We start from the raw sequence: 24891 nt of genomic DNA, 5'->3' as shown, positions 1-24891 counted from the left end.
TATATATATATATATATGGTAACAGCCAGGAAAGACTGCACTCCCTGGGGGACAGGGATATACAACAACAGTACAGGGGGAGGTCAGAGCACAAATGCAGATCCAGGACTTCCCCAGCTCTGCGTAACACAATCGTCTATTGGGGGACAACTGCTGTATGGCATTCTCAAAATAAATCAGGCCTTCTGGCTCCTGTTTCCATTGTCCCCAGTAACACAATGCAAAGCTCACTGCTGAAAGGAAACCAAATTTCCATTTGGAGTCTTCCAAGATGGATACTCTGTTTTTATTCTTTACTCCATTACTATTTCTTAGATACTACAGGGTTCTAATCCAAATGTCTCCTTCCTCTTCCCAAGACTTGGGATTTACTGTGACTATTTTCATGTGTTAAGGCCAACTTAAAAGGAGAGTTTAACAAAGCTGTTTTTCTTTTACTCACAAAGTATGAAGGAGCCATCTGTGGAACAGGAAAGGTAAAAATACTTTATCTGGCTACCGGATGCTTTTCTCAGTTCTTCAAAGGACTTGAGTATCAAGTCTTTACTGACAAATTAAAGATCTATCCAGAAACATCAGAGAGAAGAAAGAGCTCTGAAACTCCAGACAGTTGTTACTGCCTGTCTTTTCTCTGTGCACTCACTATAAAGTATGTGGGGTACTATGCCTGAGTAAAGCCAGTGTCAGAAGAGCTGAGTCCCTCATGGCACATGGTGACCTTGAAGAGCACACATGTGAGGTTCCAATGGCGTCTCCCAGGGTGGCTGTGGCTAGCTGACTATCTCTGACTGAGACCTGAGGCCCAATAGTGCCCTTACAAGTTTCGGGAATCCTGTGTAAACTTAGATAGCATGTGTTCTGGAGTTGCTATGGTCAGAGAAACTATGGTTCCTTCACATTTTTAAGGGTACCTAGATTCATACAGGTTAAAGAGCATTGCCTGAGATGAGAAATGTGAGACAGACGTGGGTACTGTCAAGATTCCATTTAAGTCTTTACAATGTCCTGATATTTCCTAAATCACATGCCACATATCTTGAACCTATCTTTGATCAGATTTAAGTGGGAATAAAAAGATTAATGTTTTCCTGGAATTTAAGCACTAAAAAAATCTACATTAATTTTATTTCAAATATGAGCACGAATGATAATTTAACAGGTCCTGTCCTGTAAGGCACCAATCACAGGTTCATTCGTCAGCATCTTTAAGTCTTCTATTTAATATCTAATATTCAATACTAAGATATCATCACTAAGATCTGACATTTGAGTTGCCCCATCACTTAGGAAACATTTGCATGGGATGAACTAGTAAGCTGGTTCCACAAAGCCTGTCACCTTGCCCTGTCTGCAGACTTCTTTCCCAGGGTGGTTCAAAAGCAACTAAGCAAAGATCAGTTCACTTGGCCATTTCCTTAATGTGCTACATTCTCTTGCGCAAATGTGCTTCCCCTCCTGGAATGCCCACAATTCCTTCTCTGCCTGGCAAAATCCTGCTTCCCTGTCTAGGTGGAGGAATGAGGTCCTCTTCCACAGAGTGAAGTTCACTCAGCAGGTTAGAGACATCACCTGCATCATCTGAAACCCTTCTTACTCCGACTGCACTGTCCCACTGTCATGCTTAGGGAAGGCCTCCCCATAGCTTGCTGAACAATCAGGTTTGCTGCCTGCAGATTCTTTTCAATTGTCATTAATTGCTAATCCAATGACAAAGAAGCCCATAATAAGAAGGTCCCAAAGTAAAGATTTTTATCTAATACTCAAAGTTAAAATGGAAAAGGCTACCTAGTGGATTAAACTACAGCTTTGTGGAATTTATATGCTAGACATAATTTTACAAAAGAACAAGTGCTTTTTATTCACAAATAGTATGATGTGGTTAAAGATGTGGACTGAATAAAAGAAAAGTTACTGTGGTCACTCCTGGGACTCTTAACCAAGACAAGGACAGATGTGTCTCAAGGGTTCACCTATGCGACTGGACAACGAGGCCTTTGTTGATGCCCCCTCTCGAGTATAGAAAGCTTCCATCCATTTTTCAGTGTCCTTCTACTCATAATACAAGATCCAAGAGAAAGTGGTGGGTGGAGTCAGAGGTAGTGAGACCATTTAGACTTCTGATCTGACTCTGACAAGAGAACACTGACTCGCACATGAAGAGAGCAGGCTTCAGTGACACTTTGTAAGCAGACTAGTTAGACTAGGACCTGGGATAGCGGAAAGACATGGTGGGAGTAGAGACAGAAAGTAGGGCTAAGGACTCAGACGAAAAATCCATCAAAAAGTAGAAGAGAGTTCTGCTTTAGGTCTGCTGGCACTTGGGCCAGCAAGGAGACACACAGCATGATGTTGCTGAGGTCCTGCACCAGACAATGGAACAGTGAAGAGACATGCCTTTTGGCTTCAGGGAACTGATGCCACTAAGGAACATAGGTGACTCTGTAAATGACTCAGCTCTCCAAGGATGGCTTAGAATGGATCCTGTCAGGAAGCTCAGAAGACCAACTTTGATCATCTGTATTTCTCCTCCCCAAAGTGGGCTCCTGAGGTGGGCTAGCCCTGCCTGGCATAAGGAGGGTTTTGTCTTCTGTATGGCAAGCTGCAGCGAGACTGAGCCTCCCTCAGGATATCTACTCAGAGCTGTAGAACGAGAGGGAAGCAGGCTTGTGAGGGCATGTAGTTCCCAGAGCTCTAAGACAGAAAGCCTCTGCTTATAAATTACCCAGCTTCCTCCTGGGTGAGACTGAGGAAACAGTCTAAAGTGACAAAAATATGCAAATGAGAATTAAGTCTCATTTTTAAAAACTTAGGAAGATGCTTCTAAATAACTTCTGTACAATACTATAAAGGAGACCCCAACGGCTTCAAACCACCATTTTTGGTTGCCTAATCCACTAGCAGAAAGCAGGCTTTCTACAGATGGCATTTCTTTGCTACAATTTGTTCAGCATCTCTCATATACTGATCCTAGATTTTAATTTGTACATATATGTGTGTATGTGTGTGCTAGTTAAGAAATCAGAAAGAAATTCATGAGAGGGGAAGAAAGCATGGGGGGGGGCAGGAAAATATAGTATTGGAATACATGTGGCCTGAAAGAGGGGCTATGGGGTGGGCAGCAGAGGAGGGGCAGTGGGTGGGAGAACGGGTGGGGAAGGAAGTCTCATAAGAACAAAGTACCTATGAAAATATCACTATGAATTATTTTGTACACTACCTTTATAAACTAGTATGTTTTTATTTAGCAAGTTGAAGGTCCTATCAACCCACAGTAGTCACTGATTCCATGGGACAGAGAGGGACAGAGGGAGGACGGAAGGAAAGGGAACAGCAGGTAAAGAGTTCCAGCAAAACTATCTCAGCTGGAGTGGGGAAGAATGTGAACCTCAAAGGGCCACAGAGGATAGGAGCCACGCCACATGGAGACAGCTGCCTCTGGAGAGCAGAGTCCTTTGGTGAGCAGAGTGAAGAGCCTATCACCACACATGCATTTCATCTCTCACAGGTCTGTGACACTCCCCTTTCCCAACTGCCCTTTCTCTTCCCCCAGAGCGGACACAAGGGCTGGCACAGCCCAATCCCCAGACAGGAGCCTGACAGTTACACAGGAAGTTACAAGCAAGTTATAGGCAAGATAGTCACACAGCTTAAGGTGTGTGGAAAGAAAGCAGGAAGAAGCTATCTTTATAGACCTCTGCTCTTCCTCTCCCCACCACACATGTATTCTTAAATAGAACATTCAGGAAGAGAAACACAAAAGAGTGAGCCCAACAGATGTGTGTCCAGAAAGACGAGCATTAAGTCTAAGATGGGCAGGGTTGACTTAGAAGCTGGGGCAGGTCTCCTTTGTTTTAAGATGACTATTTTCCAAATGGAGACTAGGTATCCTGATGAGAGATAAGGGTTGCAAGCCCCCCAAATCCAGATTAAAAGCCTTTGGTATTAGGAGATTTCCTGATCGTTAAAGCCAGTTCCTTTGTGAAAGCTGAAAATATACATATCCCCCTCCCCCCCATAAGCCCTTGCTGATTGCCTTTAGATTCTTGTAGAGTCTGCTTCTATAGCTGGTGGCTGATCTTCTTCCCCGGGATTCTAAGTGTAGGGCATGAAAACTAGAACTCTAATGAGCAGCATGGCCTATTGTCCTAATAAGGCCATCCTACAGGGGCAGACTATCTTGGGTTCTTCTTAGCTAGTATGAGGGGACAGGTTCAAATGGACAAAAAGCAAAACATTCCCATCACATTGATGAGGAGAAGCCAAATCTGTCCCAGCCCTTATATTCAACTCCAACCCCTGTTCCACAGAGGGAGTGAGTTAAATCACCTGGAGGGAACTTTTAGTCTACACTGCCCAGAAGGGATGCTCAAGACTTTGTGGGCCTCATGGCCTCAGACAATGCTCAAAACTTCGTGGGCCTCATGACCTCAGACCAACATGTCCACAGATGGTCTGGGGTGGGGATGATATGGTGGTATAATTTTTCTTACCCTTTCTGAGTTTCTGCACAGCCTAAGTTTTGATGACATCCGCAGGCTAAGTGTGTACACCAGGCTGAAAAATGGGGAGAGCCGTGTAATGCAGATGGAGAAAAAACACAGAGAAGCAGAGAGATGAGGCAGTGGCAGGGTGCAGGGTGAGGGATGGAGCAATGGAAAAGGGTCTAGACTGGAGGCCCTTCAGGCTTAGGAAAGTAGACTTATCACATGGGGACCTGGGAGACTGCGACAGTTAGGACCTGGCACCAGCAGACTGCCTAACAGACAGGAGACATGTCCCAGGCCGTCGGTCATAGCTCCCCTTTGCCTGTCTGGAAGGAGCAGCAAATTCAATGCTCTGGTCAGAAGACCTCATGGGTCTTCCCACAAGATGAGTCCTGGACCAAATCAGACCACCCCAGACACATGTGATAGGCACGTAAAATGACAACATTCACTATTTTTTAAAAGCTTTTTCAAAAATGGATGAATATTTGGCACTTGTAAACTGTGGTCATACATGGTTATATGAAAAAAGTAAAATTACTACATTGGTACCAAGCAAACTATTCATCTAGAAATAAATTTGTAATATAAAGATATTTAATCACTAGATCTTTACAATACTCTGGGTTTGCATGTTTTTCTTTTTAAATTGGTAAACTTTTCATTGGGTTTCAGCTTTGAAAGGGCAACTTTCCTAAGTTTCTTCACTGGCTTCTCTGAAAGGGGGAAAAGAATGTTGGAGAACAGGGTAGAAAGCTCAAAAGGAGAGGCACACTAGCTAGGCAGGCCTCTGCTCCTGCTCCTTTTTACCTTAGGTCTTTTTCCTCCTCCATTCACAGCTTAGGTCCTTTGTTTGTGTAACAGACCATTACAATCGTACCCTGTTCAATGGGGGAGGAATGTGAACTCTCTAAGTAGCTGTCCTAGCAATCCACATGTGTGGTCCCACCCCAGTCCAGCCCAGAGGCTCCATCTGCCCTTCTGAGGGCCTAGCGCCCCAACAGGTCAGGGCACCTTGCTTATAATAAGCCCAAGTTCCCACTGCGGCAGGCTGCTCCTTCCCAGGAGCCTAGAGCAATGTCTAAGCCTCCTTCCTTCCCTATTGTTTTATGTGTCCTGTCCTGGGCCTGTCCCCTTCAGCTCCTGAGACAGACGCCTCCTGGTATGCTGGCCCTTCCTGTCTTCAGCCTGTGGCTTCTCTACTGAATCCCGGGCAGACACATTCCAGATCTTCCTGGTTATCAACCCATCCTCTAAAGTCATGCGCACTATAAACAGAAGACACAAAGCAAGATTCCTCTTCTCAGTCCTCCTCAAACTAATTTTAACACCCAGGCCTTTGTCTGTCCCTGGTAGATAACACCAGCTCTCTCAGGATGAATTTCAATTTCTTGGTTAATGAATTGAAAAAATATTTAGTAACTGTATTTCCACAGGAATCAAAATAATGTTTAAAACAATGATAGTATTTCAAATGCGCTTATAAAGCCTTCTCATACTATTTAGTCTAATAGTTTCCTACGCAGGCCTCTGAAATGGTTAGAAAGGCATCAGTGACCACATTTGACACTCAGTAAACCCAATTTCACTGTTCTAATGAGCTACTGTAAGTAATGTATTGTACTAAGAAAGTGCCTAGTGCATGGTAAGAGCATGGGAAAGGTTAGCCTCCTGCCTTGTTACAGATGAGGAAAGTGATGAGCAGAGGCTGCTTCCAAGTGTCCTGAGCTAAGTCATGTGCTCTTCCCACCCACACAAGCTGTCTGAATGAGCAGAGCCCTTCAGCACTGACATTCAGTGGTTTTCAATCAACTTTCAGAATGGACAGTGGGCTCCCTCAACATGGCCTAATGTAGCCAGCCTCCTCCTCAGACTTATAGTACATTCTCTTCCACAAGGGAAGAGCAATCTGACACATTACACAGGTCTGTCATCAGAGGCAGCCTATGGGCTTTTCAATTGACAAGACTGTCAGCAGAAAGTGTCACAGACCTGCCAGATATGGCTAGGGCTGCTGACATGGATAGGAGGGGATAGAAGGATGGGGGATGAGGAAGGCAGGAGATGTGAAAAGTTGCTAATTGTGTAACTGGAGCCCTGAGATGTACAGTGTACTGATTCTTTAACAAAAGACAAAGGCATCTTAAAGTTGTACAGTTTGGGGGTGGGGAGAGGTATATATGCTCCGCTAGAACCTTCTTGAAGTATACAGAACCTCCATCATATCCCTGCCCATTTGCCATGTACTTCCAAGCAATTCTTATTAAACACACCCAACTAGAAATAATTTTGAAAGTTTCATACCTTCTGTGTCACCAGAAACGTCAACTGTGAGGTGGGTATGGGGTCCTCCAGAGTCTGTCTGAAGATTCAAACCTGTAAGAAGAGACCTTGGACATCCTCAGGGAAGGAAGCTAGGCTAGAACATTTCCCCATGATGCTGCCACCTAAACCTTCCACTGCATACACATGCCCCCCTGGTTTCCAATAGTGGAGGTTCCCTACTACTTTTTCAAGCATCTCACTAGGTGATTTTTATAGTATATCCTTTGTCATACTTGCAACTAGATTAGAACCCTCAAGTTGTTCCCTACTTTCTGCAAGTAGAAAAAAAAAGAACCTATGAAATTGCTTACATAAAATATTCAAAACAGTACTCAGAGGAAATGGTGTTTCTTTTAAAACAATATTAAAATGCCACAAAACAGGTATGCAAATATATGCAGTAACAACCTAAAACAAATTATGAATTGAAAGAAAGCAATAACTAGGAGCCATGCATCTTCCACAAAAGCTTCATGTAAACATAGATTTATCAAATTCGCAGGGCAAAAAGGCTGACATCTCTAAACTGAGTATGTAGTTAAGTGGGTACTAAACCTGGCTATGCAGTAGAATTATTGGAGAAATCTTAAAAAAAAAAAAAATGCAGAAGACTCCCAGACTGAAACAAGATGATTAGAGCCAAGAATTGATGTTTTCAGCAAGTCCTCAGGAGCCAGGTCCTCCTACCAATCTTGTACCACTGAACCCTGACACGCATCTAGAAACCCACACGCCTGTTCATCAATTTGTTATACAGCTTGGCCTTTTCTAACTAAGACTATTCTACCCAGCAATTGATCTTCATGGGGGTGGTATGGCTCCTGATTTTCTTAACCAGTATGAAAGTAATCTATTGTGAAACAAAACCAATTATATTTCACCTACATGGCTTGTTCACTTGGCTGCCTGTTTTCTTCTCTTAATTTTATTGTAAAGGCTATGTCCATTTATTTTGTACAAGAACAACTTTTTAAGTTAAAAATAGAAAACTGACAGCTTTCTTCAGACAAGTTTAAAAGCAATCCAATACACTCTAGGAAAAAAAACTGGAAGTGGGTAGGTGTTTGTCTGAATCCCTGTTTGTTTTCTTCCATCTGGTCCTTCTGCATGTGTAAACACACACCCTGTACATGATTCACCTTGGCTCCACATTTACTGTGGTCATTTAATTGTGTGGTCCCCAAAGGCTTAAATTTTTTTCCAAGAGATTTAAGACACATTAAAGCAAAAGAATAAAATTATTCTGGATGATTCTTCTGTGAGCCTGCCCATCTCCACAGTGGACAATACTGATTTATGTATTCAGAGAGGAGAGAAGGGGCTTCTGCTGCCCAGGAAGGGGCTTACAGACGTGAGGTACGCAAGCAGGCAGTAGGGTGGCTTGGTTTCATTGTCAAAATATTCAAATCATCATGAAGAGAGAGGATTCCTTTCTGTATTCCACAATACGTGGTCTCAGTAAACTCACACAGGAGATTATTCTTTAGCCCTGGAGTGTGAGCAGCAGCAGTAAAAGAGGGGATCCCTGGCAGGGAGGGGATCGAGTCCCTCAGCCTTTCCACCTGCCTCTCTCAGCACCAGTCTCTCACACAGAAAGAGAACAACTGGTGGGGGGGGGGGAACCCGATGCAGGCCTGACTGGGCTCAGGGGAGGATCCTATGTAATGTGTGACAGTGTAATGTAGTGGAGATGAGATCATCAAGAAAAATAACCCATCTCAGACAGGATGCTACTTGCAGACCGTTTTTCAGATCACGACTTAGATTTCAAAATCAAAGAGAATGGTTTTCAAATGTCAATTTTTTAAAAGCACATGGTAAGAATGACCCTATAAAATTAAACAATTCTATTTTCTGAGTTCCAGAGGAGGAGGAAAAAAAAATCACATTTTTTTTTTTTAAGGAAGGGAGTTTGGCACATTTGCTGAAACCCAAACTGAACAAAGGGATGTCTTCCAGTTTCCGATCATAGTACTTAAGTGAATTCTTCAGATTGACTTTTCTATTTCTAATGATTTGAGTGTGAATGAACCAAGCAACCCCCAACACCAGAAAATTGGCTTGGCTTTCAGTGATGGCTGTGTGTTAAGTACTTAACACCCTGAACAATCATAGGAGTAGAGGGTATTCCTGCTCTCTTAAGGACATATGAAGGCTTGGAAGTGTGCTAATTTGCCTGACCTGTAATGAGCAAGCATCTGGGGGGAGGGGGGAGGGGATCCAGTGTGTGTGTTCTGAAAGGCAGTCCCTTCCCTCTAACCTCCCAGCCTCTACAGTCAGGAATTCTGGAGTCACATCAGATTTTTCAGATGGCTTAAGCTGCATAGATCGTGTATTCTTATTGTCTCTCAAATCTGTTTCCTTCTCTCAGCTTTCATAGTTCCCTACTGTTCAGGCGCATCCTTCCTTTCCTGTGGTCACTAAATCAGCATGGTGAACAACTTGGGAATTTTACTTTGTCCTCCCAACAGCGTCCCCCTCGAGCTCATTTTAAAAGGAGGAAGGTTTCTAACCCTTTGTATTTCCTTCCAGCTGAAGGTATAGGAAGCCTAAAGTTTCTCTGTTAACATCTTAATCCCACTGCAGAAATTCTGCTGGGTGTGTAGAAACCGAGGATGGGAAGACGGATAAGAAAGTGAAAAGAAGACTTTCCTAGGAGAAGGCAACCTGGCTGCGCAGCAAGAGGGCCCTGCACTATAGGGCTGGGGTGGGATCTCTGTCTGGACAGCTGAGTGGGAGTGTCCATGCTGAGGAAGGGAGGCCAACTTCTACAAGGTCTCCAGCCTCCACTCCTGGTCCTGAGGCCAACAGCTGCAAGGCTTCAAGTCACCACTACTGTGATATATGGAAGGGCAGAGGCCAGGTCCTCACCTTCCAGGCGCCACTGAAATCTCTAGTTTTGAGGAAACGCCCTGCCAGTTAAAGGGAGGCATCTTTACCTAGTCTAGATGGCATTCTCTAGGTTGTTATTCTAGGGGCTAGAGTCTAAATAATGATGGCCCTGGGGAGTAATGATGTTGCTGACCTTGTGCAATGAGATTTGGATTTATGAGGGCCTGCTTTCTAACTTAGAATTGTGCCTCTCCTCTAGACTAACTAGGACCTCTGGAACTAAAACCAATCTGGTTTTTTTTTTTTTTCGGTCTTTTTGAGACGGTCTCCCTGCAGCGCCAGCTGCCCTGGAACTTACTATGTAGACCAGGCTGGTCTTGAGCTCACAAAGATCTGCCTGACTCTACTTCCCAAGTACTGGGATTAAAGGTGTACAGCACCGTGCCCAGCCAATCTATTAAAAAAAAAAAAAAAAAAAAGCCACCTGGGTTTGCAGAGAAGCACAGGCTCGGAAGGCACTGGAGACCCAGGGGGCTGTGGTACCCTGAGGCTGACAGAGCAGGAAGACTGGAAACAAGGGCAGATCAGAGTATACTCACAAGATTAATGCCTCTGAGTCCTATGCAAATACCTAGAAAGAGAAAGACACACAAAGTTCATTTAAGGTCTTTAAGTTCTGAATCGCTAAAAACAAACAAAAACCAAAGGGAAGGAGAGGTGGTCTACTTGGAAGAGGCAAGAGGTAGGCCAGAGTTACAGGAGGTTTGAGGTCCAGGAAACCTAGACAGGCCTCCTAGTCAACATGCTGGGACCGGGAGTGGCAGGCTGATTTCCCTAAAATGAAAATGATGGGAGCTAGAAGACAGGAGTTTGGGGGGAAGAGGAGATTCTCTCCCTCAGAAGAAGGAAATTAATCCTTGTGACAAGATGTGCTGATTCAAAGATGCTGCAGTAATGGTATGTACTGGAGATACTAACAACATGTTGGGGATGGGGGAGGGGGATGGGGTCCAACCTTGAGGCTGGTCATGCCCTCCAAGCAACTCCACTTCAATTCTATGACTGGATGTCTGGGACCTTTAGAAGAGGCTTATAAAAGTCTTGATAAAAACAGAAGAGGGTTTTGGATACGCCAAGGTACACCAGTCATAAGGGATTGAACAGAATGGCAGACATCAATAACCAAGGAACCCATTTGCTGGATAAATTAGCATTGTATTTTATTAAGTCTAAGGGGTATGTGGAGTGTGGGGCACACCTCATGGGAAGATGACCTAGGAGAGGAGGATTTCCCTAGGGAACAGGGACCATGTACAGGGCAGAGTTTGCCAAGATGATCTACTCAGTCAAAACCCCAGCGATCTGTTCTGTTCTGAAGAGGATGGGCTAGTTGTGCTAAACTGTACTCAAGAAGAGAACTCACAGTAAGGGTCATTGAGGTTGGGGGTGTTGGGCAAGTACTTTGATAAGCAGGATCACTCTGTTCATACAAGAGTCTAGCCTCTGTTCGTACTCACTTCCCTTGTCAAACCAGACCTATGGGGCCCAGAATAAAAAAGACAAAAAGCCTATTAGTGACACCCACACACCCACCCATATCCCTTAACAGGACAGCTACCTATAGGTACCTACAGCTACTTTCCCATCTGTGGTGCCCAAATCCTTGAGAAGAATGGGAAGGACGCTAAAGAAAGTGCCAGTTGACTGTATTGGCCCAAACTGAACTTTCCCGTGGCTTCCTTGAAATGCCCCACCAGCCTGGTGAGCAAGAAGCCAGGAGTCAGGTCTGGGGAGACTGAGATCCACACTGGTCTCTGTGTTCTCGGACTGGTTCCCTGTCATTCTAATCACAATGCTCCTGTCAGAGTGATTCTTCTAATATGCAAATATGTTCCTGTCACTTGACTGTTCGGAATTCCTCAAAGGTCCCATTAGTTTCTGTCAACTGCAACCAAGAGGCCTGTCTAATCAGAACCACTGAAAGTTTTTAATCAGGAGAATAGTATGGTCAGGCTTTTACAGAAAGAGACCACAGAATATAGGCATGAGATTATTTTCTTGGATTGATCATTCATATACATTAAAACAGGTAAACAGCATTGTCATAGGGAAGGGAAAAAAAAAAAAACAAAAAAAACCACACTACCACCAACAAAAGCCTGCACAAAAGAAAAATATGCAATTTCTCTATAAAGGCACCCACCCATATCCCTTAACAGGACAGCTACCTACAGGTACCTACAGCTACTTTTCCATTCTAAATCTTCCTGAATCAGAACCAGCAACTCCACTATGCACTGGATAGGCCAAGCAAGAGCCGTTTTAGGAAAACAGCATAAACGGACTGTGATCTTAATGTGGTTCCAATTTACATGGTGATGGTGTGTGCATTTTATGAATCACTTTTAATTCCTCTGCTAAAGCAAAAAGGAAAAAATTTACCTTGGTAAACACTACATAATGGATCAATTAAGTTATTCCCCCAATAAAATATGTCTGTTACAGAACAACTATGCATAATTTCCAGTGTTATTTTAAACACTGATAGAGAAATGTGCTTCATTTCCATTGCTAATTTTAAGGCTATTTAACACTACCCTCTCATGATGCCCACTACCTTCCTTTTTAATTGCTAATGGGGAAGGGAAGTAGCTTTAATGATACTCTTTAGGTAATCATTTTTCTTACTCAAAATTGATACAATAATTATTTTATTCTACGTCATTCCACTATATCGGGCGCATACCCCAGCTGAGCATACTAAGTCGTGCTCCTAAGGCTGAAGAACTAACCAAATAGTGATGTTCCTGTATCTACTCCAAGAGTGGAGTGTACCAGAAACAGCAGTTGCCTTCGACTTGGATAGTTCTAGGTCTGAATGTTGGCTCTGCTATTTGGAACTTGTATAACCTTAGCTGAGCCACATAAGCCCTTTAAGACTGAGTCTTCCCAGTTATAACATACGGCTATCTGCTTTTGCAGAGGCACTATCATACATATTATGTGGATCTCAAGGCACAATGGAGATTACAGAGTCCAAAATGCAGGTGATCTGTGATTTTAAAGTGTCAATAATGAGCTTATACAGCGGGTAAGCTCTCAACTGGGAGGCACTAATAACTTCTTTGCGTACAATACACACAGCAGAAAGTGCAAATGTAATTGATTCACTTCAGAGTTCAGACACCTTTCTTCAATGTGGATCACCAGCCCATCATGTGTCATACATTGTGAAGATTCCTAAATAAGTAATGTAACAGTAATGTTGCTTTTTTTAAATTTTTATTTTATGTGTATGAGTGTATTGCCTGCATGTATGTGAGTGCACCTGTGTCGTGCAATGCCTGCGGAGGACAAAAGAGGCTGTCAGAACCCCTGGAACTGGAGTTACAGTTGTTAGCTGCCATGTGGGTGCTGGGATTTGAACCCGGGTCTTCTGCAAGAACAACCAGTGTTCTTAACCGTTGAGCCATCTCTCCAACCCCATGCTATGCTTTTTAATGCAACATCATGTTCAATGACAGAGACCAATTACAAATGGGTCTTACAAGCATCACTAAGTTACCCAAAAGATATACTGAAGAATTCAGGCAGGCGCTTTTGGATTTTGCTTACTTTTCCCTCCTGAATATGGTGGTGGTAAAGCAGACAAGTTGCAATTTGAATGGTCTAGAGAACAGGAACTTAAGTGGCACACCTAACACTTTCCTCCACTGGCTTTTACTGAGGCATGTGGAAGTTAGCCTCCAAGGGCAGAGAAGAAACTGGCAAGTGGTTCATCTCTAGTGAGTTTAGGAGGGAGAAAATAAAATGTAAGATGGATTGAGCAAAGTCTAAAAAAAAAAATTGGCATCACTGTCAAGGATATTTTGCAAAAATATAAAATATGTGTGTGGAAAGAGGCCAAGAGTTATGGTTAAGCAGCAGCCCAAAAGCTGCAGAAGAAGGAGAAGGCTGCTTTAGGGTGAAGTGGGTTGGACAGAGAACTAACACATGTTAAGGGGGGAGAACCCACAAAAATGTTGGATAGGAAATCTAAGGTTGGAATCAAGGATCATTATCTTGAAATGAGTGAATAAAGTCAATATGATCTCCACATGAAAGAAGGAAAATAAGAAATAGAACCTTCTGATATACACCAAGGACCCCGACAAACATGGATTTCTTCATATAAACACTGACCTATTTCACAACTTTAGGAAATCTGCATATAATATTTGCAATGCAGAATCCTTCTCCACTGGGAGGCGGGGTAGATAGATGATTTACAACCTCAGATAATGTTACACATCAGATATGTGATTCTAAGTAGAGGATAACATCCCAAACTTTCTCCTAGTATTCCTTTCTTTTTAAGATAACAACCATTTTAAAACATCTTTAAAAAATACCAGGGAGAAGACCACGAAGTTTGAGTAAGCAAGTCATGATATATAAAAGTCAGCTGTGTGGTATTCATATTTCTAATTTATTATGAATAAACAGAAGTAATGCTCTTTGCATGGTTTCTTGGTTTTTTGTTGTTATAATTTAGAAAAAAAAAAAAAAAAAAGAGTTTCCAAAGTTCCCAATTTCAGTTTCTCCTCAAAGCCTGGAGTTCCTCAAATACAAATTCTCTGGCAGCTAATGTTTTCTGGAATGTTATGACAACCCCTTCTACTGTGTGAGAGGTGGAAGGCTTTGGTGTGGGCTTCAGTACAGACAGAAAACAAGAACAGAGTAAAGACTGACCACAGGCAAGCTGAGCGGGCAGACATCAGATGGCTTAGTGAGGACACATTTACCTTTCTGTGTGAGGTACAGATGAGACTCAGATGACACCCAAGTCAGAGGCCATGTCAGGAAGGACAGCAACCTTAGCGGGGACACATAATTGAAAAGTCAGAAAAGGCATTTAGGGGAAATGGCAATGGTATGCTATGAGTAGATCTAAGTATGAAGAACATGAGCTCAGGGATGTCAGGGATGTCTCTGTCACATGTCATCCTGCCACATTCCAATAGCACACCAGTCAGCCCTCAAAGTGTTCTTTGGCTTAGAGTGGCAATAAGCAATGCAGTTAAGAACACAATTGTAAGCATCAGAGGGTAGACCTTCAAATCCCAGTGTCTCCTGGAGCCACTCAGAAACCTCATGTAGTCTGCTTAATCTCCTCCTACACATTAAGGAAAAACTCCTTGTGGTCAAGAGGATAGACTCTCTGGCCTGGGTGGAGACCAAACATTCCAGTGGGGCCTGGCCAAACGACCACCCCTAGGAAGACAGGTTTACCTTAAGCCAAGCTAACGACATAGGCAGAATAATTAATCCTGTAATGAGATAATGTACTTTTCCTTCCCAGAATCCTGCCCCTAGCCCTAGCACAGCAGCACACTGAGCCATACCCTTGCAGCTCTATGACTGTTACTTATTTTTCTAAATAATTCAGAAAAGCATTAACTTCTCCTTTTCTTCTTTCTACTGCATTTCTAAACATGTTTGCCCTAACATATTGGGCTTCCCTGATATTCTGGACTTCCTTAGTCTCTCTCTAAAACTCCTTCCCCCAATGGAGCTGCTTCTCCACCATGGGTCTGACCTCCATGCCATCTTAAACAGCCTGCCTTTTTCCCTTCTCTCCTCCATTCTCCTCCTCTGGGCAGCTGCTGAGATTTACTGCCTGCTGGTCCTGGGGCTATTTCATTTAAACCCCAATAAAATTGTTCTCAAGCTTCCATTTGAGTTCATCCTTAAATTCTTTTATTAATGAGACTAAGAACCCCAAGAAGGGACCCCAACTTCCCCTGTATCACCTTGAGCAGAGATGAGAAGCTAACCCAATTCTTTTTAGAGTGTTCATGAAGGAAGACTACCATCCTTGGGGAAAACAAATACCTAAGCAGAGCTGAGGAGGGTCCTGGGGGTGAATATGGGACGGCTCCTATGGAACTCAATGCAAACTATCAAACACAAAGCACCTGCCTTTGCATAATTTCTTTTTTTTGACCCAAGGCATAATTAGTACTATTGAGAGCACAGGACTCGACCTTAAGCCTGCCCAACAATTTACCTCGATAGAAGGAACAGGATGGAGATAGAATGGCAATTAAATAGAAAGCAGTAGAATTTTTGAAGACAGAGAAGGATTTTAATATGCTTCTTTGAAGAAATAAATGAAGACAAGAAATAGATCAATATCAACGCAGACCCATCAACCTTCACCTTACAGACAGAAATCCATTACTGCCAGCAGTCCGGTCTAATTGGAGGAATGTTGGAGGACCCACCATACATGCCTCCACATTTACAAAGACTTTGAAGGCTCTTAGTTTTTGTGTTTTAACAGCAAAACCTTAACTAATTTGAATTCTACCAATATTACAAGTATAACAATCCTGATATGGCTGAGTTAAGGATATTTTTCTCTTGAGGTCTTGCATTGCTGAAAAAATGTGTTACTACTCATTAAGAGTAACAATAAGGAATGTTTCAAAATAAACTAAATATTTTAACAGCCTCATTAATATACTGATTAAATAATCAGGAATGGAGTTATTGCAAAAGATCATATTAGTAGCATCTGACTTTAGATATAACCTTAAGTAATTTTATATTTCAGGATAGCTTTCTTGCAATTCAAGCAAGTAGGGAAAGAATAATTCTCATTTTCAATGACTCCATAAGGCTTATTAGACACTATTTTGTTGGGTCAGTCTTGATGGATGAGAAGCCATTTCACAGGGAAGAAATGTTTCTTTCTACCAAGGATTGGCTTATTCACACAAACACAAGTGTAAGCACATAGACCAAAGATGTGTTGATCCCCAAACCTATTTTGAAGAGATAACTCTTAAATTACTTGAAATTATTCTTGAATGTTAGAGAAGTCTTTGGGCTGAGGGGAAAAAAAGGCTCTTTTATGGAGAACACCATAGTTGAAGTTATCTGATTCTATAAACGCAGCAAGCACACAACTGTTAATGAAAATCACTTCTTTGGCTGTATGTAGTCCTATCGAAGCAGACAAAGGTTTGTGCTACTGAAATCTGAAATATCACATGGAAAACTGAAGCTTGACTTCCTAACTTTCTCTACTCTTCTGCCTTTCCCTACCTGGTATGATGTCACAGGAACTTACTTCCAGAAAGTGGGAGGACTGAGCAGTCAAGTTATAAAACCTAAGTGCATAATGCTTTCTTATCTACAAGTGATAATTAAGAAGGTCAGAGTCTACCAATGATTTGGTATTCTTGTTTCAGACGAAATCTAAAACCTCAGCTACAGCCCAGCCTGCTGAACCCACCACATTTGTATAAACCCATACCAACGCTCATCTCTCTTCAGAATTCCCACCACAACCACCACATCCAGCTTTATCCCATCTTGATCACTAAATTTAGTTAAATGGAAATCTAAGAACTCTTAATTAAGAGCTTTTTCATCTTATTAATGAAAATATCTGAACATCACACTGAGGATATTGTTAGGAAAGGATAAGACCAGCGAGGTTGGGGCCCCAAAAGGCCCTTCGCTTTTACCGGAGCCTCTTAGAGAGGCTGATGGAGCCCTATAAACTCATTAAAGAAGGAAAAAAAACAGTGTTTGATAATTCTCCATAAAGATTTTTTTAAAAGCAATAGCACTGATTACATAACAACAGACCAATCAAGTTTTCCTAAAATTTAGTATTTGCTGTTGAAGCCTGGATAAGTAATTGCATTCAGAGGACTGTACAGGGAACCATCAATCCCCATTCATTCTGCTGCATTTACTAAGCCAAGAGCTTTGTGAAGTTTGGAGATATAAAAATGAATATGGCACAGCTGCTTTCCTTCTAGCTAAAAGAATACACCTAAACAAAGAGCTATGGGGATGTGTGTGCTATAATTGAGGTGTGCACAAAGTGTTGGGGGCCAAAGGAAAAGCCATAAATTCTTCCTGGGAAACCAAGCAAGGGGAGACGTCAAAGAATGGATAGCGATATGTCCTTGTGATAAACTGGACATTTGTCTTTACTGTATTCTAAAAAGGAAGATGGTAAATGTAGGATTTATGAACTATGGTATTTCCAGTCACTACCTGAGCCTGTTAGCCAGTTCATTTACACTTAACACAGACTTCCATTTACAATATTCCAAGAGTATGAAAATGTTTTAAATGTATTATCATACTGTTCCTATAAAATGCACATAATATGGAAGGTCATGAATCACTGGCATGAAAGATCTCAAGTTCAAAGATATTTTGTAGCAAATGAAGGACACGTTCTAGAGAATTCACATTATATTAATACTTTTTCTTAAAGAAAAAATAAAAATATCACCTGATTATATCATGGTCCACATTTGTCTTTATGTCTGTTTAAAAAGAAGGGGGTGTTGAAGAATGGCTACTTACCATCATTTATTATGCATACCATATTCCTACTTATAGCACAGTTGTGACAAAACCTCTATTGTTCATTGCACTCTAGCCCCAAACTTGAGTCATTCTAATGTAAGCATGAGAAACTCCGGACTCCTTTGGGGTGAATTTCCAAATTCCTCTGTGTTAAATTGAGGTCTAATTTTCCCTGTGCCTGGTTTTCACAAGAAGGTCCCTTCCACCCCATGTGCTCCCTTTCAGCTGTCAATAAACAGAGGCAGTGAATTCCCCAGGCTTCACAAAGCTAGTTAGGCAGAACCATTCATTCCTTCAGGAAAACAGGGCATTGATTTCAGCGAGTTCCCAGGGAGCAACTCCAACAAAGAGATCAAAGGCCCACCTCTCTCTCCCCCCAATGCTTTCATTAGGCCCAGCCCAGACAAACAGCCACAGGTCTCCTTGAGACCAGGAGAGGGCCTGGCAGACCACCTCATGGTTCAATTCAAATTCATCTGTTTCCTACATTCCAGTGACAGTCCAGAATGCTAACCATGACAAACCAGCACAATCGCCCAGCATAATATACTGCTCACTAGTTCATCCAAGGTCAGAGGGAGAAAACAAACGCTGAGGGAAGTCCTTGGCTTCTAGGGCCCTGCTGAGGCTCAATGGCCCCCTGACATTCCATAAATAAATGTCTCCCTCTCACCCTCCCTTTCTTTCTCCTTCCTGAATCCTCAGGAGTGATGGTCTCACTTAACAACTTGCAATTTCTTTCGTGACATTGAACCCGAACTATCTGGAAACTTTATTCCCAGTCTAACAGTTGTAAGGGTGCAGGTTGATGGCCCCACCTATGGCCCTGATCAGTCCACTCCTGTGTCACAGCTGAGCTGTTATACCCTGCAAGGTCCTGCTGCTCCTTCAACTGAAAGCTGTCATTTCTAGTCTTTCCGGAAGGCGTGATCTTCAAGGAAGTCCACACAACTTAAAGAGGGAGTTTGGTTTGTGTAAATTCTGTTTGCAAAGCAGAAATGGATCAGAGATGAACAGTTAGCTTTTTTTCTTTGATCCAGGGAATCACCCAAGCTGGGTAACCAGGTCCAAAATAACCCTAAATAACAGTCTGTGTGTGAAGGAGCGTTTGTGTCTTTGTGGAGGAGAAGAGGGCTAGCCAGGGTGTGAGCCAGAGGGAGTTTGAAAGAAAATGTGTCTTCCCAAGGAGTTACCTACACTGGAAAAACATAATTAAAAGGCTTCCAAACTCGCCCTTGAATTCAGAACTGGTCCTTTGGCACAACCCTCACAAAACCCTGTAATGAAATGTGTTCGTTTCATTGTGGTCCACTCCAAGTCTGTCACTCATCCTGAGTAAGCATGTGGATAGGTGGGCTGTCTTTCAAAATTCCTAGACCCTAAAGAAAATAAACAAGATTGGAATGAAAGGTATGGAGAACCCATTTCTTGATGCAGAACACAACCTTCCTGCACGTCCCTTAGCAGGCTTCAGTACAGTCGTGGGGCACACACACTACAGGTTTCTGGAGCCATCAATGCACCCATTCTTGTCTAACTTTGACTATCAAAGAGAAAGCACTGCTGAGGGTCCTCAATAGCCCACAAGGAGAAAAGATGGAACAGAAATGAGTTCAGAAAGCAAAGACTGTGCTGACTTTGACAGCTCACGCCTGCAATCCTACACGTAGAGGCTGAGGCAGGAGGACCAGGAGTTCAAGGCCAGCCTAGGTTCTCTAATGATGACCTGTCTCAGTAAACAAAAGGAGGAAAAGGGAAGGAAAGACAGAACTATAAAGTAGGCAGGAAAGAAGGCTTGTGACAAAGACAATGTGATCATTGTCTCCTACTAAGGACAATAAAGCTAAGTTTGGCCACTGACTCACTTGGGGCTCTTAGGGATACATTTAATGTTTCTGTCTTCCTAATCTTCCAAAGTGGAGACAGAAATATCTATCAAGAATTCCTTTACAAGGTATTTTGAAATTAGCTTGTCTCAAAAACTGCTACCTCATTAAAAGCTGCTCTTATGAACAGAGCTTCACATAATCACAGGTCACTCTGATTCAATAGAGGGTCTCTAGACACTCACTAAATTCCTTTAAATCAAATTATTTTTCAAAAGCACTCAGAAAATTTACTACTTAAAATCTATGCCAAATGGACAAACACCAATTCATTTGCCTATCTTCCAGAGGCATTCACAAAGAACTTACAAATATTACAACTGGATTGTCCCTACAAAACTTGAGATAGTTTTATGAATCTGTTTTTCAGTGAGGAGAAAATAGGCTCAAGAGAGATAAACAGACTTTCCAAAGTCATGCACTGGTAGGGTGAAAACTTTAAGTGTTCTTCTCTAACCCTTACTCTGCTCCCATTATACCCAGTGACCATGTGCTATGGATAGAATTACTCACTGAAACTCTCATTCCATAACTGCATGAAATAAACAACCACGAACCACTTTTAAGTTCACTGCATCCCACTTTCATTCAGCGAGGCACTGTTCGAGAATACACGCTCTGGAATCACATAAATCCACACTTAAATTCCACTGTCACCTTTGAGTATTTCATGAATTAAGCAGCTTTACCTTCAGAACTTCAGTTTTTCCATCTATAAAAGAAGAGTACTTTTCCCTGCAGGGTTTATAGAGGTTTGGATTGGAGAGCTTTATATAAAACACCCAGACAAATGCTGGTATGGAATAAATTCTCAGTGATGGAATGATTGTCATCAATGCTGAAAATCAAATCAATGTAAAATTTGCTAACAGGAAATTCTTCCTTTTTGATAAAGAGATCAATTTTAACTTTCAGCCTTAGAGCACATGATCACTCCTAGCATTAGAAGTTTAGCACTTAAGTCCAGGATTTTATAAGACAAACTAATGACCCAAGATCAAACTATTATAAAAGTTAAAGAAGGTACTTCACAAAATGGAAACAGTAATTGAAATATCTTTGAAAAACTAATTAGGGAAAATTCATATTTGCTATAAAACAGTGGTGTGGTCCTTTCTGTACAGTTAAGCTTTACTTCTGGCCATTTAAGCTCTTTAAGAATTTTGCTGAAAATGAGATGAATCCATAGACTTACCACATGAAGGCAAAATATATACAAGGACAGCCACTGTATATAGATGATCCTTAATGCTTTCAGAGAACTAACACACATTACTTCATTTGACCCTCACATTACTAAGAAATAAGAGATTAAGTTTCCAGTACTGAACTGCCAGTGGTAAGGAAATAGCAAACCCTGTTCTTCTCTGCTTGTCTCATTTTTTTATAACATTAATGGAGGGTGGAATGCAGGAGCCTCTGTACACATTAGGGAGTGTACAGAAAATGGTGGGGATGGCAACAGTAGAGGCTGGAGCCACACATCTACGATAGTCATAAAAGGCTTTAGAAAAGGTGGCAACCCTTATCTGACATTCTAACTGGTGTAGAAGTCCTTCTGGGAGATGCCTAATGGTCCTTGAGCTCCGATTTTTTTTTCTTTGAATTCAGAACACCAGATATTTAGTTCCCTCCCTTAGCCTTGCTGCATGAATATACATTGAATTCATTTTATAGGGAGCAAACAGTTATTCTTTGAAAATCTGATATCCTTTGACTTTTAATTAGGGTATTTAAACCATTTATACTTAATGTGATTTCAGATATAGTTGGGCTTAAATATAGCATCTTTCTATTTGTTTCCTAATTGTCCTAACTGGTCTCTGTTCCCTATTTTTGTTGTCTTTTGAATTTACTAAGTACATTTTTCTCATTTTACTTTACTTAGTCTCAAAACTTTTTCTACACTTAACAGTCACTCTCTTGATGTACTAAACCAGTCATTTCTGTGTCTGTTTTTACTGACTGATTTCTCTTTGTGACTGAATTTGATTCTTTACATGTCTGGTAAATGTTGATCTAATGTTAGACACTGTGTGCTTTATTTTGTGGTTGCTGAGGTTTTTATCTTCTTTTTTATATCTTTGAAATTTGTTCTAGGATAAAGTGAAGCTACTAGATATATGATCCTTTAAGTCAAGATTCTGAAAACTATGACCCACAGACTAAATCTGACCCATTGCCTATTTCTAGAAATAAAATTTTACTGGAATACAGCCACCTCCATTGATTTACATATTATACATGGCAGCTGTCACATGGCAAGGCAGAACTAAGTAGTTAAAACAGATACCACATGGCCACATGGCCCACCAAGCCTAGAATACTATCCATCTGGTTCTTAAAAAAAAGCTTTGTAGCTCTCTTTAATAGGTGACCCTTAAGATTTCTTAGGTAAGATGAGAGTAGCCTATAGTCTAAAGTTAACTTTTCCTTACTGCTGAATAACTGCTCTGAGAAATAATCCACCTAACATCCTAACACTATTTATATTACAAAGTTTTCCATTCTGCATAGTGTGGGGACATATTCTTCTCAACTCTATGTGAGGGAAGTTTTTGTTTCCAAGGGCTCTTTTCTAAGCCCAGGGTAGTTCTCTTGCACACATATATCAATCAGCCCTCAGATGAAGACTCCAAGGAAAGCCTTTCAATACAACTGTCTGTACAACTCTCTCTTCTGTCACTCTGTCCTCCAGATTCTAGCTGCCTCACCTCTGAATTCCTAACTCCATCACCTCAATTCTAGATAACTACTGGGCTGTTTGAGCTTCTTTTTTATATTATTATTTTTTTTATTATTTGAGAATTTCATACATTGTATTTTGGTCACATTCACACCCCCTTCCCAGTTTCTTTTTCTTACACTGCAGTCAAAATCAAATAATTTGCTTTCCTTCTCCCAGGGTTCACTGTCTCATGTCACTTATTCAATATCTAAAAGGGAGAAAGGGGTGTTTCAGGCAGGAAAATAAATCTAGTTCTTGTTACCACAGCTAGAGATAGAAGTCTCCAGTTAATGTTCCAGCCCCTGATATTTTCATTACTTCTTTCTATTTGCAGAGAAGTTGCCCCAAGTTGAGTCAAGTTAGTAGCTCTATTAAACAATCCTTTCCCATATCCCACTTTCCATTTTTATGTAATATATATCAGGGTATGGAACTCAAATTATAATAAAGCCTTTTTTGCCTTTTTTTAAACCTTATTTTTCTTTTAGACAGTACTTGCTGAGTGGCTGTTTTCCTCACATTTTGGTGTTGGGAAATTCACCAGTATGAACAAAACAAAATTTCTTATGCTTGCCAAGCTTACCTTTGAGTTGAGAAAAGGAGAAAAACAAAACAAAATACATGTCGGATGGTGGGTAATTAGAAAAATGACAGGGAGTTCTAAAAATGATGCCAGTTTCGCAAGGGCTGGTCAAGAAAGTGTGGGTGAGAAAATGACAATTTAAGGAAGATCTAAAGGAGGTTAGAGAACCAGTTGTATGATCATCTGTGGGAACAGCAGCTGCAAAATCTGGCATAGGAACAAGAAAACATGGCTCATGCAGTGAGTGAGGGGGAGCAGGGAAATAATAAGTGAGAGGTAATGGGGCCCATATCACACAGGAGCAGATAAGCCTCTGTAAGTGAGCCAGGGCAGTACTAGAGATATTGGAGCAGGTAAGTAACATGATCAGTCTTACTTTTAAATAATTTACTTAGTCACTGTTTGGAGAAAGAGCTATAGGAAACACAGTATAAAAGCCCAGAGACAAATCAGGAGTCACTGCAATAAGCAGATGTTGAAGGCATGCACCAGAGTGGTGGTGGTGGGGGGAATGGGATGGGGCTCAGGATATGCAAAGGGAGAGCTAACAGCATCTCCCAACAGCTGGATGTGTAGAATGGGGGGGAAGAAGAGAAGAGCGCTAAGAGCATCTAGTCTAAGCAAGCAGATCAGCTGCTAATTTGATTAGGCATTTGGCATAAGCCAGTTTAATTCAGTGTCCCCCCAAAATTACAGGACTATAATGCCCTTTGCCACTTAATGTCAATTAACATCCCAAAAATAAGCATGTTGAGACAAATACTTTGGGAAAGACTGTATTGCAGGTATGTGCTTCTCTGGTGGTCCCAAGATAAGTGGACTGGAACCTTCTCAAACAAACGTCAAGATACCACAAGATTCTCTTGTTCTGTTGCTTTATACCAGTCTCTTTTATTGCTAAGATGATGAAAACAAAGCCACCCAAAACAATACTTACTCAAGGTATCTTGAAAATTAGTTTACCATATTTCAATTCTTCCGCATCAAAATCAAAGATGGCAGGAGGATGATTTGGATGAAGACTGAAAAGGCCAGCAGTCTGGAGACACATACAACCTGAGCTCCACAGATGGCTCTAACCTATCATCACACTAGCTCGAGATGAGTAGTTCAAAGTTTCTCAAAATGACTCATCTACTAGCATTGGAGAAAAATGAAACAGGCTTTAAAATAACAGTATATGGATCCTACAACGAAAAAGCTTTAATCCACTTTTTATTCCAGGACCTCTACAAATGTACTTTCCTGTGGTGAAAGAAGGCAAAATGTTGAGGAGGATTAAAAAAAAGGAAAAGAAATATCAACTTACAAAAGCCAGTGCGCCGTGTATGAATCAAGCAGGAATAACCTGAAAGCAAACAGAAATGATTCCTTAGCATTACACAGTAGTAGTGTGTACATTTGTTAAAGGTAATTTTGAGAATATTGGCAATTCACATTCAGTTTTAAGAAAGCTTTGACTCAGTTCCCTCAACACCAACATTCTACAAATCTATAGTACAATGTTATATTTGTTAACACAATTCAGAGTCTTGAAATTTCTCACATCACCACCAGCACAGTCCACACACTGAACAGTTCCATTACTATGAAGATCTTTCTCATCCAGAGCCATTATCTCCCATCTTTAAACTGATCCTTATTCTAAAAATAAAATAAGATCCATTTGTTAAA

General features: G+C 41.5%; 1 protein-coding gene across 1 annotated transcript in view; it reads right to left on the bottom strand.

The window, feature by feature from the left end:
• Positions 1-24565, bottom strand: part of Plagl1 (PLAG1 like zinc finger 1) — a 34132-nt gene extending 9567 nt beyond the window's left edge. Inside the window, exons 1-4 of the mRNA XM_029561957.1 lie at positions 24527-24565; positions 14426-14496; positions 10241-10272; positions 6789-6860 (exon numbers count right to left, since the gene is read on the bottom strand). The gene's annotated coding sequence lies outside the window, so the exon portion shown is untranslated. The remainder of the gene's footprint in view (positions 1-6788; positions 6861-10240; positions 10273-14425; positions 14497-24526) is intronic.
• Between the last annotated feature and the right edge of the window lie 326 nt (positions 24566-24891).

The sequence above is a fragment of the Nannospalax galili genome, unplaced genomic scaffold (assembly GCF_000622305.1).
Source record: "Nannospalax galili isolate Female #2095 unplaced genomic scaffold, S.galili_v1.0 scaffold154, whole genome shotgun sequence".
In the NCBI taxonomy this organism is placed as follows: domain Eukaryota; kingdom Metazoa; phylum Chordata; class Mammalia; order Rodentia; family Spalacidae; genus Nannospalax; species Nannospalax galili.
The sequence above is the reverse complement of the archived record's forward strand: the minus strand, read 5'-3'. Positions and strand labels throughout refer to the sequence as shown.